This window comes from Nanorana parkeri, unplaced genomic scaffold (genome assembly GCF_000935625.1).
Source record: "Nanorana parkeri isolate BGI_ZX_2015 unplaced genomic scaffold, ASM93562v1 scaffold45, whole genome shotgun sequence".
NCBI classification, from domain to species: Eukaryota; Metazoa; Chordata; class Amphibia; order Anura; family Dicroglossidae; genus Nanorana; species Nanorana parkeri.
This window is the reverse complement of record NW_017306313.1, coordinates 914,938-930,492: the sequence shown is the minus strand read 5'-3', so window position 1 is coordinate 930,492 and position 15,555 is coordinate 914,938. Positions and strand designations below refer to the sequence as shown.

Below are 15,555 nucleotides of genomic sequence, written 5' to 3'. Positions count from 1 at the left end.
AGAATAAAATGTGGTATGCAAATACTTGCCTCTTCTGCTGAAAGTTCTGTTCTGGTAACTACGTTAAGTTAAGTGGGACTTGAATTTGTACAATATAAGTGTTTACTATGAAAAAGGGTCATCAGTACATGGGTAAGACTGAACTGAAAACAATCAAGGCAGGGTGCAGGCTGAACAGGAAGTCAAAGCAACACAAATGATCAATGCCATATTTATTAAGAAGTACAGTAAAGGTGAAGAGCCTTTACTGTACTTTTCCCTGCATAGATATTGGCTACACATTTTTTTGTGACATGGTGGTGCAGAAATATTGTCATCATTTTAGGAATTGTATCTAAATTCTAAGCAAACTTAAGACCAATAAAACAAGAAAATGGTTTGTTTAAAATTGCTATTGTTATAATATGGGTATGTTTTGTGCATGTAAAGGTATGGGAATCTACCTCTGCAAAGGATACAGGCTGAGAAACAGGTAAACTGCTGAGGCATCTGACTGTTGGAAATATGGAGTTATGTATCCCTCTAGACGTCAGATACAGTTGTGGATAAAGAGAAGTACAAGCAGCAGGAAGACACCAGCTGCTGGCCTTTGAAACACAATGCTACCAGCAGGTGAAATAGGAAATAGCAGATTTGTGTCACTGGCCTTATTTTTAACATTTTTTGGATGTTGCTTGCTATGATGTTTAAGGCTTTTAACCTGCCCTTCTAAAAGCAAAATATGTATTTGCGTGTCATCTTTATTCATTAAAGTGGACCTTTACCCCCTTTGACTAAAAATTACATCAGCTTACAGCTCTGCATGTTGCTATGAAATTATCTTACATTCATTAGTTAAACAAACATAGATTTATTTTACTTACAATTTATTTTATTTCCACTTGCTGGTCCACTTTGGCACAAATGATGTAATATGCCCAAGCATTGCATCCTGGGAAGGTTATATCAGCAGAGCATTGCTGGGAAATCTCATCTGTAATCTCACGAGATCTCAGAGAAAGGCATTCCTCCCTTGAGATGATGTACATGGTCACATGTGCTAGAGTTGCAGAAAGTAAAGGGAGATCTAGTAACCTGCCCTTAGTTAAAATGGCCACTGTCAGAAGACTGGGAAAGAAAAGTGAAATGAGGTATGCAAAGAATAAAAAGCCTGCAATTATCCAGAAGCATGTGTTTGTAGATTGCCATTAGTAAACATTTCTAAAGGTGCCTTTGTTGTTATTTTGAAGATATGGGTTAAGTTCTTCCTTGAAATTACTGTTACCTTACTATAATCAGGACAGTGTGTCTCAATTAAAAACAGGAATATCACATTTAAACAGGATATTTATTTAAAAAATTAAATTCCTCTCGAAATCCATTAATCTTTTTTTTAATCACAAATCATACCAGATATTTATTTGTGACAAAGACACACTAAGTAAGTCTCTGCTTCGTTAAAGACTTTTACATGTGTGAAAATATCATGCCAATTTCTGATCTCATAATATTTATTTATTTTTATATTCGTCTAAAATGCTAATCAAATTTCCAAGTCCAACTTGGGAACATGTGCTTTCTTGAACTGCCAACAAAACAGAAACAGATGGCAGACGCACAGTATCTAAATGTTACTTTAAAATTAGTATTGGATGTTTGAAGATCAACTTGGTATTTGCACATTTTAAATATCATACTGGGAAAGTTAAGCTTATATTATGTATCTGCCTTCAAGAAAAGATAAAATCCATGAAATTAACACTCCGTTTCATATAAAGCTTTACACAAAATTGCAGGAGTGCCTATAGCTTTAACAGAACTTTTCATAATGGGAGTGTCTTAGGAAAGTATTTCTTGATAATTTGTGTTACATATTTTTTATTGAGGTTTCACAATAAACAATCCAATAATTTCAAATCTTAAGGAAACACACACACAGTGTAAACATCTCCTAATAATAATATCCACTAATAGTACATCTACAGTGATAGTTCAGGATGAATACATATTTGACTTCTGCATACACTGTAATGTCATGCATTTATCTTGATGCTATTTATACAAAATAAAATTTCGTATATGTCTTAAAAACAATGTAAAAAATATTAAGGAAGGGAAAGCAGCTGTACGCAGGGCCGGGTTTCCCACAAGGCAAAACGAGGCCCGGCCTCGGGGGGCGGCAGGGAGCAGAGGGGCAGCAGGGGTGTGGAATACATATTGCCCGACGCCCAGGACATGAAGTTCCGGGTTCCGGACGGGTAGTTGTTTTGTACATTTAGCCCTGCTTTGTGCAAGCAGGACTAAATGTGCAGTGGAGAAGCCGCTCGTTTGTAGGGGCGGGGAGGGACGTTTAAAAATGCCCACCTGCATCTACAAGGCTCCTGTCTGCCTGTTTCGGTATGGCCAATGGACAGGAGGTGGTTACAGTGTATGTTATCCCTCAAAAATGTTAATGCATATATGCATCTGTAATTTATGTTGGTTATGTGTTTAGATGAAGCACTGAGATCTTGAGGAATGCTGAAATAAGCTTTACTTGCTTAGAAGGACATTACATCAGAATACAGCATACAGAACTTTCTGTATATCATAGATATAGAGCATGCATATAAAGACTAACATTGCACTACAGCGCCATCTACAGCTCAAAAGACAAATTATCAGTACACTTTAGAATGTCAGTAATACAATCAGTACATATCATCATATGCTGCTGTATTTCCAACACCCCTTCTCTACCACATATGCATTGCTATTTGACGTTTAGCTTCTCTCGAAGGAAACTGTAACGATCCTTTGGCAATGGCTTGGTGAGTGTATCCGTAGTCATTTCTTCATTTCTTCTGATAAATGTCCAGGTTTTATTTTCTTGGAGTGATCTTATTTCTTCTTTTGCTGCTTTTCTCCGTTGATTGGCTGTGCGTTTTGGTAATTTTTCTGTCTTCCCACGATGTTGGTTTGAGTATGCTATGTGTCTTAGCAGTATATCACAGCTTGCAGGGTGGTATTCCCTTTGTTACTCAAGTGGATCTTCTAATTTCAGGTTTTTCAGCAGAATTTTATGTGGAATTTGAATTATCCATTTTGAGTTCCACTTCTTGTTCTGATTCCTGTGCAGCTTCACTTTGCTCAGTTTTCTTTGATGGTTTACTGGGCGAATTCACTTCACAATTTACTGGGATCATTGTTTCTGATGATGAGTTCTAATTGGAATAAACGCTGCAACTTATTGTTACTTTGTCAGTCTTTGGGTGGAGGATTCTATATCCCTTATATTGTTCGCTGTAGCCCACCAGAATATCTTCAATTGCTGTGTTCTCCAATTTGGATTGCTTCTCGTTTGGAATATTTGCGTAATCTTTACATACAAATGTTCTGATGTGCCCTAGGTTAGACTTTGATCCATGGCTCATTTCAAATGGGGTACTTTTAACTGCTTTGAAGGTAGTCTGTTCTGTATGTATGTTGCAGTCATGACTGCTTCTCCCCAGTACTTCTTGGGTAGGTTGGCGTCTGACAGCATGCATCTGGCCATTTCTATAAGAGTGCAATTTTTCCGTTCTGCTACACCATTTTGTACAGGAGTGTATGATGTGGTGGTCTGGTGTACTATACCTTGGTTCTTCAGGTATGATTCCACATCCACTGATGTATTCCCCTCCGCTGTCGGTGTGTATACTTTCTGGTTTCCATTGGAACTTGTTGCTGGACATGGCTACAAATTCTTGAAGTTTTTCTGATGTTTCATTCTTGTGCTTCATCAGATAAGTTGTTGTGCACCTGGAATAATCATCAATGAAAGTCAGTAGATATCTGTTCCCGCCTGATATGGGAGTTTTTATTGGTCCGCACACATCGCTGTGTATGAGCTCCATTGGGTGGTTGGTCTTTCTTTAGGTGACCTTTGGAAGTGGGGTATGTGTGGCCTTTGCTTCCATACAGCATTTGCATGTCATGAGCATTTGGCAGGGCAGTACGGTTATATCTTCTGATAATCCTCCCTTTATAATGTCCTTTATGGCTTTGGGTTCCGGTGCCCTAGTGGTCTGTGCCATAGAGGGATACTACTGCTGTGTGGATTATGAGTGGCTGTCTTGACTTGTTTTTTGTGGTGATGAGTCTGTATAGCTGTTCATCTAGTTTTCCTTATTAGCTACTGTTATTAGCATGGGTTTTCACTGATAGAATGCTTCCTTCAAGATCTGGGACATACAGTAAATTTTTCATGAGGCTACTCTGCTTGTCCACTAACTGTGTGATGCAGTTCTAGAATCCTTGACCGTTACCTTCTGTGGTAATACTTTTCCCATTTGCTAGGAAGACTTTGTCCTTTGCACTTAAATCAATTTCTGTGAAAAAGGTCTCATCACTAGTCGTGTGACTTGTCTAGATTCCACCAATAGATCATGCTGGGAGGGAACACACTACAGAGGTGTATACTTGTTTGTGGCGTGTTTATAAGGTTAGTAAATCAACCCCGTTGTGTCTGAATCAATACACCATCTGCGTGGTATACTGTTCTAAATCACTTTAAAGGTAGCGCTCCGTGATGTGCCTGCATTTTACTTAGTAGCTGCCTTAACTCTTTCTCTTTAAGGTGCCCCTCACTTTCTCTACTCTGCTTTCCAGACTGAACAGTCCTTTCTCAGGTGACCATTCTTTTTACAGTAAAAACACGCTGTGCTTGCTTTGTTTTGCTTTGTGCTCTCATGCACCTTAAGGGCTTACTCGTTTTCTTCATTGTGCATACTTTCTTCCCTTCTGTCATATTCGTCGATTTAATTTTCCTTTGGTGTGTTCTAGTGTTAGTTCCTGCTCAGCTCTGGTTTCTAGAGTGTTAATAAGAGCACTGTATGACTCTGGAAGGCTGCATAGCAGTAATGCTACCACGTGGTTATCTTTAATTTCCTCTCCAAGTGCATGCAGTTGTTCTGTGATTTCTAGCATGGCATTCACATGTTCACACATTTCCTTCCCTTTTTCTAGCCTCTGGCTTGCATAGCAGATATAGTTTACTGTTTAGGTTTTTACGCTCATGCAGTTTTTGTAATGCAGTCCACATACCTTTAGCTGTATGTTCTTTTCTTGTGTGGATGAGCAAGTCGTCTTCCACTAGCAGACTTCTAATTGCTTTTGCTTGTCTGTTCTTCTTGTCCCATTTCTCCGTGGGTCCATTACTAGCTCTGTCTATATTCAGTACTTGCCACATGTCGTCTTTGCTTAGCAGCATTTCCAGCTTGAACGTCTATAGCTGGTAGTTGGTATTGTTGAGCTTTGCAATTGCAAACTTCACAGCTTGCCATCTTTCAGTAGCTTGGATGCCGCTCTTGTTAACTTGCAGTGTTCTGTTTAGTGCCTGGGCCCATAACCTTTAGGTTATCTGTTCGGTTGAAGCACTGAGATCTTGAGGAATTATAAAATTAGGTTTACTTGCTTAGAAGGACATTACATAAGAATACAGCATTATACAAGCATGCAGAATTTTCTGTATATCATAGATATAGAGCATGCATATAAAGACTAACATTGCACTACAGCGCCATTTACAGCTCAAAAGACATTATTAGTACACATCAGAATGTCAGTAATACAATCAGTACATATCAGCATTTGCTGCTGTATTTCCAACAATTGAATGTTATATAAGATAAAAATTGCCTGTTACTTTTTCATTTCTTCAGTTCCTCCCAAATACCTGGTGATCCTGCCAGTTTTCCTTCCATGTGTTTCATTCTAACCACACCAAATGTGGTAGCAGACCCACGCTGATGTAGTCAGTTTGCGGATGCCTGCTTTCACTTTTTAGATACAGAATGCCATGTTTATGTACGGCGTACCTGTACCACCCAAGGTCATATTAGCAGCCATGTCCCTCTGACTGGCTCTGATTTCTTGACTGATAGCTAAAGCTTCATTCCATTGGAGCATAGATCACCAAAAGGAACTTCATGTCAATTGGACATTAGACTGTAAGCTCTCATGGCAGGCTCCTCCTTACCATCTTGTCTTGATTTGTATTGTAACTGTGATGTCTTCATTATATTGCAAACTGTTGGTGCTATATAAATGCTGTATAATAATAATAATAATAATAATAATAATTATAATGCAGCATACACAGCAGGGGAATGTACTTTCCATCTGTGTGTGATGAAACAGAATACCCACCTGCTTTGTAAAGTGATGCATTCCCCCCGCTATCAGGAGAGAGTGTACAAAAGAAGGCTTTTAGGTCATGTGGCTGCAAAATATTTCTACAAAAAAAGTAAAGTAATAAAATAAATATAACTATGGCATAAGAAAACTATGTACTTTAAGTGCTGCCCTCCTTTTCTCATTCTGAGCAGTGCTGTGCAGACAAATAGACAACACTAATATCAAGGCATATTCAGCTTACATTCAGCTTGTCAGCTAAATGCAAAAATACATTTATTTAATCTTTAATGATTCAGCTGGAAGAAATGTTTTTTTTTTATTTTCCTGGAGCTATAAAGCAGTTTTTCTTACCAGCTATTTTTTCCTTATAAAAAAAACAACATAATTGCTTCTGTAAAACACCTTTGTTAGGTGATTAGTAATTACCCAGCTAATTATTATTTAGCAGGCTGATTCTACATGACAGAGAAGAGTTATATTCTGTGAAATTGTTTCAACATTGTGCAGTCTGGGGCTCTTCAGAGCTCCAAGTTGGTGATGTAATTGCTTTGCCCGCGGCAGTGACACTACACTGAACCTCTCCGCCTCAGCACAACATTTATTTTTGGACTGTGCAGATGCTATAGGGAACATAAATGTTACAGGGATTATTAAATATTGTACTACTAGGGCACTGCTGTGCTTTCTGATTCTTAAAGTTAACTGTCCAGGGTGCTGGAATGTATTTAAACTGATATATAAGACATGGAGGATTTTTTCATAATTATATACATTTTTATACAAATAAAATAATTAGCAGGCAAATTGCAGTTCTCTTTAATTATCCTAATGCTGTGCTGTATTAAAATGAATACTTAGTTTGCTATAGATTACTGAACATCATTGTAGTTTACATTGCCATTCATTTCCAAATAGGATTTCACATAATGAATAGGAAAACTTACTATGGCCAAAATTAGCTTAAAGTGACAAAGGCAGGTTCTTTTTTCCCATTCTAATTCTGCTTTTAATACTTACCTTATGTGATGCTTCTTGATGCGATCATCATGTTCTGCCTTTCACTCGTTTCCAGCAGTCCTTCCAGCGCTGGTGCCTGTCTCTGATCCAGCGCAGACTGCTGTATCTTCCTGTCCCACGGTGTCTGTCCGGTGTGCATGTTCATGGCTGCATGCATTGACTTCCACTGAGTCTCTCCTTCTCCCCACCGGTGATATGGACTGGGCATGCGCCTACCCACATTATCCTCCTGCGCGGTGGTTGGGATCTGTGTTCTACAGCTGGGAGCTTGCGAAGGTAAGTATTTGTTATTTGGCCACTCTTTTTTTTTTTTTAATGCTGTGGCATATGTCTACTGCTTTCTAGCAGTAGATCTATGCAAAAAAAAAAGGAGACTTGAATTCTACTTTAAAGTAGATGAAAGCTCTAACTGAATGACAAAGCACTATCATATCAATTGTCATTTAAAAAAAAGAGGATTCTTGCATTCACTCTTTTTCACCATCCTTTGTTGCATCTCAGTGCTGCTAATCTCCTGCAGTCTCTCCGCAGCCACTACATGCCTACATTCCAACAATGGCTTCATGGCAGTTCTTAAGGCACTTTCCAGATGGTGACAAGAGTGGACCATGCCTGTGCAATGTATGTTGATGTAGCTACTTAAAGTTTCCATTGGAAGGCTGTATGACACGGCAGTAGGGGGCATAATGTTTTCGCTCTATAACCAGAAGCACCATAACTAGGACCCTTATGATAGGATCACCAGATAGTATTTAAATGAAAGCTGCAAATTTAAAAGTATTGAACATTACTTTTAAAATGACATTAACATGTTTAAGCTTATTTCACAGTTTAATGATTGTGTTTACATATACTGTACAGTACTTTTTCTAGAAATTGCAGCCTTATGGTTGGTGATGAGAAAAAAAAGCAAGTTGTAATCCTGCAACTTAACCATCAAAAGCTAAAACAACGTTTTATCATGTTGCAAACTATTTTGATTCATGAGAACTTTGGCTTGTATGTATAACTTTTATTTTAGGTACCCTTAGCTGCTGAAATCACGCGGCCTTTCTTGTAACTGACAGATCACATTGACACCACTGTGTGTTTGAAAATTAACATATTAAAACATATTGTAATCAAAATACAGCACTCGCCAATAAAAATGAAGTAAATGTATTTTGATTAAGATTTTCTCAAAAAGATATTTATACAGCAGCTGATCATTTTTGGGGGATTAAAGGTTTTCACAGGATATTTATTTTTTATTATACTGTATATTGGCATGTGCACTTAAATACTTTTTTGGTACATTTTGCATATGCTATTATTCACATGCAATAAATGGCAGTAGTAAAATTCTTGTGTGTTAAAGCATACAGTATGCAAAATGCACCAAAACACAACAAAACAAGTACATGTCAAATGTTAAATAAGACATTGGGGTTGATTAACTAGAGTAATAGGAAAGTGAATTTTCATTTAGCTTAGTACATAAAGTGAAAATGTGTTCACTCTAAATACCCAATTGTGCAAGGTGAATAAAAAAAACTGATTTTTGTTTGCACATGATTGGATGGTAGTGTTTGCTTCTACTCATTAAAGCCTATTTCCAGGAAAACTAACCTTGCTGTGGGGCTACCACATGCTCTGCTATGGTTAAATGCTTGTTTTAGTCTATCACACCTGTGTAATGGACTTTTACTTAACTGTTGCAGGCTCAAAGAGGGGTCACCAGCAGTTGGATTGCCCACTGATGTTCTCCTCTGTAATGCAGGGCCCATTCCCCTGTGAGGATGCCAAGGGACAGTCCTCAAGCAGGAACGTAGGGGAGAGAGGTTAGTGCCAACTGTCGGGGGAGTGGGATCAGAAAAAGTAAAATGCCTTTACAAAACTGCCCTGGACATATGCAAGGGTACATGCCGGGGTAGTTCATGTTTCTGGAAATAAGCTTCAAGTAAAAAAAAGTATATTGTGTGAATTGGACCACCGGTTACACACAGTACAGCTCACAGCAGCCACTAGTGAAAACAGTGTATGCAGGGGATGGTTGATATGTTGACCACAACCACACAGACTGAAGACACAACCACACAGACTGAAGACACAACCACACAGACTGAAGAATCACAACACATTTCAGATACAGATTTATGAGTTATAAAACAGACGAAAACAAATTATAAGCCTAAATAAAATATAAACACATAGGTAGCATTAGTGATTTTCCCTTTATTGCCAGGGTCCAAACATGGAGTTTAACTTTCAAAATGTATATATATTTTAGTAAGCAAACAAAAAGGATTTATAAAACAAAAAAAACTATAGCATACATGTGCTTTTAAATGTTGCAGTGCGATTACATATATTTAATGTGCTGAATGAAATCTTTATTTGATATGCAAAGCTTCGTCACAATGACTGAACTTTAACCTGCCAGCAGACGACCTGTCGCATTGGGCTGTGGACAACATCTCGGTGTAATCAGGAGGCTGTCCGCTGCCATGGCAGCTAGCAGCGTATACTGCAGTGCATGGGAAGAGTCAGATCTCGGAATGCAGGTTGAATACTAAAATGTTAGCAGGCGACTTGCACAGAGCTGAGCTTTACTTCTACACAGCTCTGACGTTGCTGTACTTGCAGCACTGTGTCAGATAAAGTGGTGAGGATCTGTGTTTCCAGGAGTCGTTTGCAGAAAGAGGAGACTGCACAAGGTGAATGGGACAGTTTTTTCCTTTAAATTGGGATCTTTTGAAAATGATAATTCCCTTGGATTCCTTTGGCTGCGAGATGGGAAGAGACAAATGGATTTTATTTCGGGGTTGGACTCCTCTATTGAAGCAGCATGCTTTAAATGCATCTCTAAAGGATTTGTAACAGCATTAGGATTACCTCTGCAGTTATGGTGCAGTGATGGGCACTGCACAATATAGCACACATGTATAGCGTGCAGCCTTCATTTGCTCTCCCACATGATTATGATTATGTCTGAGGAGCGATAAAACATTGTGAAAGATGCAACGCCCGACTGAATTGCCACTTGTCAAGAAGAAGGATGTGATAAGAGATGCTTGTCTCAGGAAACAAAAGTCTATGACAAATCTGTCATTTATCAGTGGAAGCACAGAAAATAGCATGCTCTTCTCTTATGAAGCAAGCTGGCATGAAGAAACCTCCAGCTCACAAATCCACTTCCATAATCGGGAAAAGAAAGTTGAGGCTACTACCTGCCTCTCAAGGATCTTCTCTCAATCTGTGCACTCTCTAGTTCCTGCTGCATCTTGGGAAACTGAACACATGGCACCCAACTACAATGTGCCGTCAAACAGGCGATCTTCCTATCACTTTACGGGAAGTCAGGATCTACTGGCATTTTCAGTTGCAGCTTGCCCGCAGCTACTGGATGACCAGCACAGCAATACCTTTGGGGATATGCGCAAAAGCTGGTCAGAGGAAGATGAGGAAAATTGCCAGCGAGAAGGAACTGCTCATTTGGATGAGGAAGTCATTGTGACCATGTTAGCTGATCTGGAGCAGGCATTGTATTGTGAGTTTCTTGGTGAGTTACCGTTACAGTGGTGCCATATTTAAAATTGTGGACGCAATTTATGAGGCTAGAGCAGGAGTAGGCAACTCCAGTTCCCCCAGCTGTTGTGAAACTATAAGTCCCATGAGGCAATGCAAGACTGACAGTTGCAGGCATGACTTCCAGAGGCAGAGGCATGTTGTGATTTGTAGTTAAAGCACAGCTGAAGGGCCAGAGTTGGCCACCCTTGGGCTAGAGCGATGTGGGCTAGCTGCGCATGTAATAGCTTTCATTGTTTATGTTTAAGCATGAGAAAAAGAATGTAAAACACTTGGTTGGTTGCTATGGGAAACTCTCCTGTTTGCCCTCAGTTCGATTTATAGATTCACATTTCCTTGCTAGCATCTGATGATGAGACAGAGTTACACATCATTTCAATTACTGTAGTTTGAAGTAATCCATTAGATTCAGCTTTGTCAGTATGGTGCTGTTTGGAGTTTTTCAGACTTTTCCATATTTGTGATGTCATATTTGCTTGGTGGTTTTGTTTTAACTGCGCTTGTACTAGCTTTGGCAGTATAGAATTACACAATGTACACTGCTTTTCTTGGCTTTGTATGACTGAAGTGTGATTTGTTAACAAAAAAAGAGCAATAGGACCAGTGTAGCAAGTAAGAGCAAGGGATCAGAAAGTCTGTGTGTTCTGCTTGCATTAAAGGTAAAATATGATTGGTTCACTGGAATTTATTTTAGTTATTTCTCTCATTTAACCAGCATCGATATATTCTGCACTGCTTTACAAAGAACACCAAACCATTTACAATGGTGCCTCTCAGCAAAGTAGCTTTCAACTTAAAGCTGAACTTAAAGTAATGCTAAAGGCTTAGCATTTTTTACCTTGAAGGAGAACTATGGGGTTAAGGCTTTTCCCCATAGTTCTCCTTAGAGTAACGGGAGGACACAAATTAGCGTCCTCCCATCACCCTAAGCTCAGTATACCGCGAGCTACACTCGCGGTACACTGAGACGCCGCAGCTGAAGTGGATCCCGACAATTATGTCTGGATCCGCCCAGCTGCCTATCCTCTAGATAGGCAGAGCCAGCTGTACCCACCCCCGTCCGTACTGCTAGTCAGCGTTGGTGGATCGGAGCTGGGAGGGGGGAATCCAGCCCCTCCCCTGTCACGGCAGAGAGCCATGACAGGATCGAGAGGTGAGCGAACGCCGGTATGTGTTTGCTCACCTCCCGATCTACAGTACTGAGCCGACCTGTGACAGTCTCATTGTCACAGGTCGGCTAGAACTATGAGGTGAGTGAAAAGCACTCACCTCATAGTTATCCTTTAATGCATTCTCTGCATTACGGTAAAAAAATGCTACAGTACCTTTACACGCCCCCAGCTGCAAACACTTACCTTCCATCCGTGTTCACAGCTGCCGGCTCCCAGATGATCACACTGCTTCCCTGAAGTTCTGGGTTGAGGAGGAGGGCAGTGAGGACAGGGCAGCGATAGGCTGCTGCAGCTGCCTGCCAAATTTAACCAGTTGACATCCGCGGTATTAAACCCTCTTCCCATCCAAGCCATTTTTCAGTATTCAGCTCTGCGGTACTTTGACTGACATTTATTCCGTCATGCAACGCTGTACTGAAATTAATTTTATACCATTTTTTGGGGACAGATAGAGCTTTCTTTTTATTTATTTACTATTTATTCACCACTGGGGTTTTTATTCTTTACTATATTAAGGAAAAATTACCGAAATTTTACAAAAAAAAACTGTTTCCCCTGTATTAAATGATACAACATTTATTATTAGCCAATTTTTTGGTAAAATATAAAAGACGGGGTCACGTCGGGTAAAAAGACACCAAGCATGTCAAGCCTTAAAATTGCGTGCGCGCGCGAAACCTCAAAAACAATAATACCCAAATGTTGCCCCAGGCGACGCTTTAGTGCCCGGAGGGAGATCAGCAAGGAGCTAATCTCCCGTCCTCTTCCTCATGACGCCCTCCAAGCCGGTCCAAGGCCGCAGATGGGGCAGCGGATCCCGGGATTGAAAGGTGAGGGGACAGGAGGGGGCGACAGCAGACGGGGGGGATGAAAAAACGAGCACATATAGACGATCGGCAGGCTATAGAGCCGCCGATCGTCTATATGTGAAACACCCGGTAATGGGTGTTTGCATTTCACGGGTCTTTCCTGTCCATGCGTGCCCGCTAGGGCAGAGCATTGCTGGGAAATCTCATCTGTAAGCTCATGAGATCTCAGGGAAAGCATTTTATTTCCCTGAGATGATGTGCATGGTCACATGCCATAGTCATATGTCTAGTCACACGTGCCAGATATCCAGGAAGTAAAAGAGCTAGTAATCTGCCCTTGGTAACCATGGCCACTGCCAGAAGACTGGGAAATAAAAGAGAAATAAGCTTTGCAAAGAATACAAAGCCGGCAATTATCTAGAAGGATGTGTTTTTAGATTGTCATTACTAAACATTTTTACAGGTCTGTTTGTTGTTACTTTAAAGATATAGGTAAAGGCCTGCTTTAAGAAGGGTTTTCTATTTGTTTAACACAGCCCTGACACACGGCTTTCACACATTTTCTGTTGCAGTTAAGCAACACAGCTAATTAACATCTCTGCCCGCAACCTATAATTGGACAGTGAAGGAGCAGACTGATGGGGTTGTCTCTGTGCTCTTTCCTTCTGGTACCATGCTCCTCATCAGCACATGAATGCAAGACACCCGATTGGCCCCCAAGTATTGCCTCTCCATCTTCCAGTCTGAGGCTGCTGTTCAGGGAATTAGAAAAGGGTGAAATCAAGTCAAATACCTTTTATAAAACACACCATTTTTTAAATAAACATACAATCACATGAATTATGTTAGTTTAATATCTGCCTGGAGTTTTGCTTTAAAGTGTATCTCTAGTCAAATTGTTTTGTATAAAGCGTGAGAGGTTTAGACCCTTACTCAGGTTGTTATTCCTGCCTGTACCCTCAGTGGGAACTTCACCCTGTTTATTTGTCCTGGTGATTGGTAATCATTATTTCTGTTACAGAAAGTAATGGGAAATTCAAAATTTAACCGTCACCAAGACAGGAATAGAGGTGAAATCTTCCAATGGGGGAATCCAGTGACAACTGTACAGAAGGGGATCTCCTTTCACTTCCTGTTGTGTCTTTGGGACAGGAACGGAAATTTGTCCCTACCAGAAACAGCAACACAGGCTCTAACTGCTCCCTAATCTGTCCAAAGATAAAAGGGCCTTTTAATGTGCCTACCGCTATGATATAAAATGGGCAGTTTTTGCAAGTCAAATGGCCTACTAGTATGTTTTTAATTTGTAAGAGGATCTTGAGAAAATCTTTCTCAATTTCATAGAGATAAAAACTGATTTATGAAAACAAAAGCAAGCAAGCAAGCACAATAATAGAGCCAAGTCTAACAGCAACCAATCAGAACTTGTTTTTTTTTGCCAGAAAATGAAAGGTAAACCCTGATTGGCTGCTACAGAACATAGCGCCAAAATACAGTTCATCTTTTTCTTTTTCATAGCCATACATTTTTACATTCCTCTTATCTTTCTGTTTAGTTAGGGTTTTATGTTTTTTGTAGTGATATAATTTATATTGCATTTATTTTTTTTATTAGCACATTTTCCATGATGTAATCACTATAGTATTAGAGTGTTAGAACTTGAATCTGGCTTTTAACATATCACTATATCAATACAGCTAAAAAAAATGTGTGTAGCTAGTATTGATGACATGAGTGTTTATAACACTGTGACTGTAAGCTGTCATGTGCCGCCTGTGTCACTGCCTATAGGTAGATGCTTGTGACTGGTAATTGTTATTCTGATGTGTGGCACACACCACTTTGCCTTTTTTGTAGAGACTAAAGCCACAGTGTAAATGAGGGTATGCTGTGTCTTCCTATTCAAATAAGCGACAGTTGCTGGCTAATTGCAGCTGGCCGGGTTCCTGAATGATTCTTGCTCTGTCAGCTGTCCGTGTAAATATGCTTGCTGATGGACGCCTGCTGCAGTAATTACTTGTGCCAATACTTGGTAGCCTTTTCACATCTTTTTATATCCTTTTTCTAATGTATTCATTTTATTTATGTGATATGATTACTGCTGATGTGTCTGAAATTCAGCAAAAGTTTGCTTGATACCTTCAAAGGTTTAATTTAGGCCTAAGCTCCATGCAGACAGCTTTATAAACAACTATGTGGGAAGACATTAGCTATCAAAAGATTTGTTAATATATTCGGTCACATTGGTGATCCAGGAAGCGATGCCGTACAGAATAGCTAGTTGTCTGATCTCCAGTGCTGTCCAGTGGTACAGTCTAGTCAAGGATCCAACGACAGCTAGCTGATAGGACATGGAAAGGGCAGAAGCATGCTGGTGAGGTCACCCCTGTGTTTTTCCTGTTGTAAGAATGTTGAGTCTAGGTTCTGCAGTATAGGGGATTACATGAAGCTACTACTACTAAGACAGATTTAGGTAATTATTATGGTACTATACACTAAATAATGTTATTTTTAAATAATGAGATTAAATGGTACTTTTTATATATATATAGATATATATAGATACCGTATATACTCGAGTATAAGCCGAGATTTTCAGCCCATTTTTTTGGGTGAAAAGTGCCCCCCTCGGCTTATACTCGAGTCAGCTTGCTCTGGTGTCACTTTTTTAAAAAGTCAGCGGGCTCTGACTCGAGTCAGCGGGCTCTACGTACGCTGGTCACGTTCTAAGTAGGGGTGCCGAATCCACTGTTGATCGTTAATTTAATCTGTACTCACCTCTCCGCCGGCTTCCGGGTCTTCCGTCGGAGATCCGGTGACGTCACGGACATCGACGTCACCGGACTCCTCCCCCC

At 39.9% G+C, this 15,555-nt stretch overlaps 1 protein-coding gene across 2 annotated transcripts in view; it reads left to right on the top strand.

Moving 5' to 3' along the window:
* The window catches only part of NAV3 (neuron navigator 3), a 269,901-nt gene that overhangs the window by 128,033 nt on the left and 126,313 nt on the right, over window positions 1–15,555 (top strand). The window lies entirely within an intron of this gene.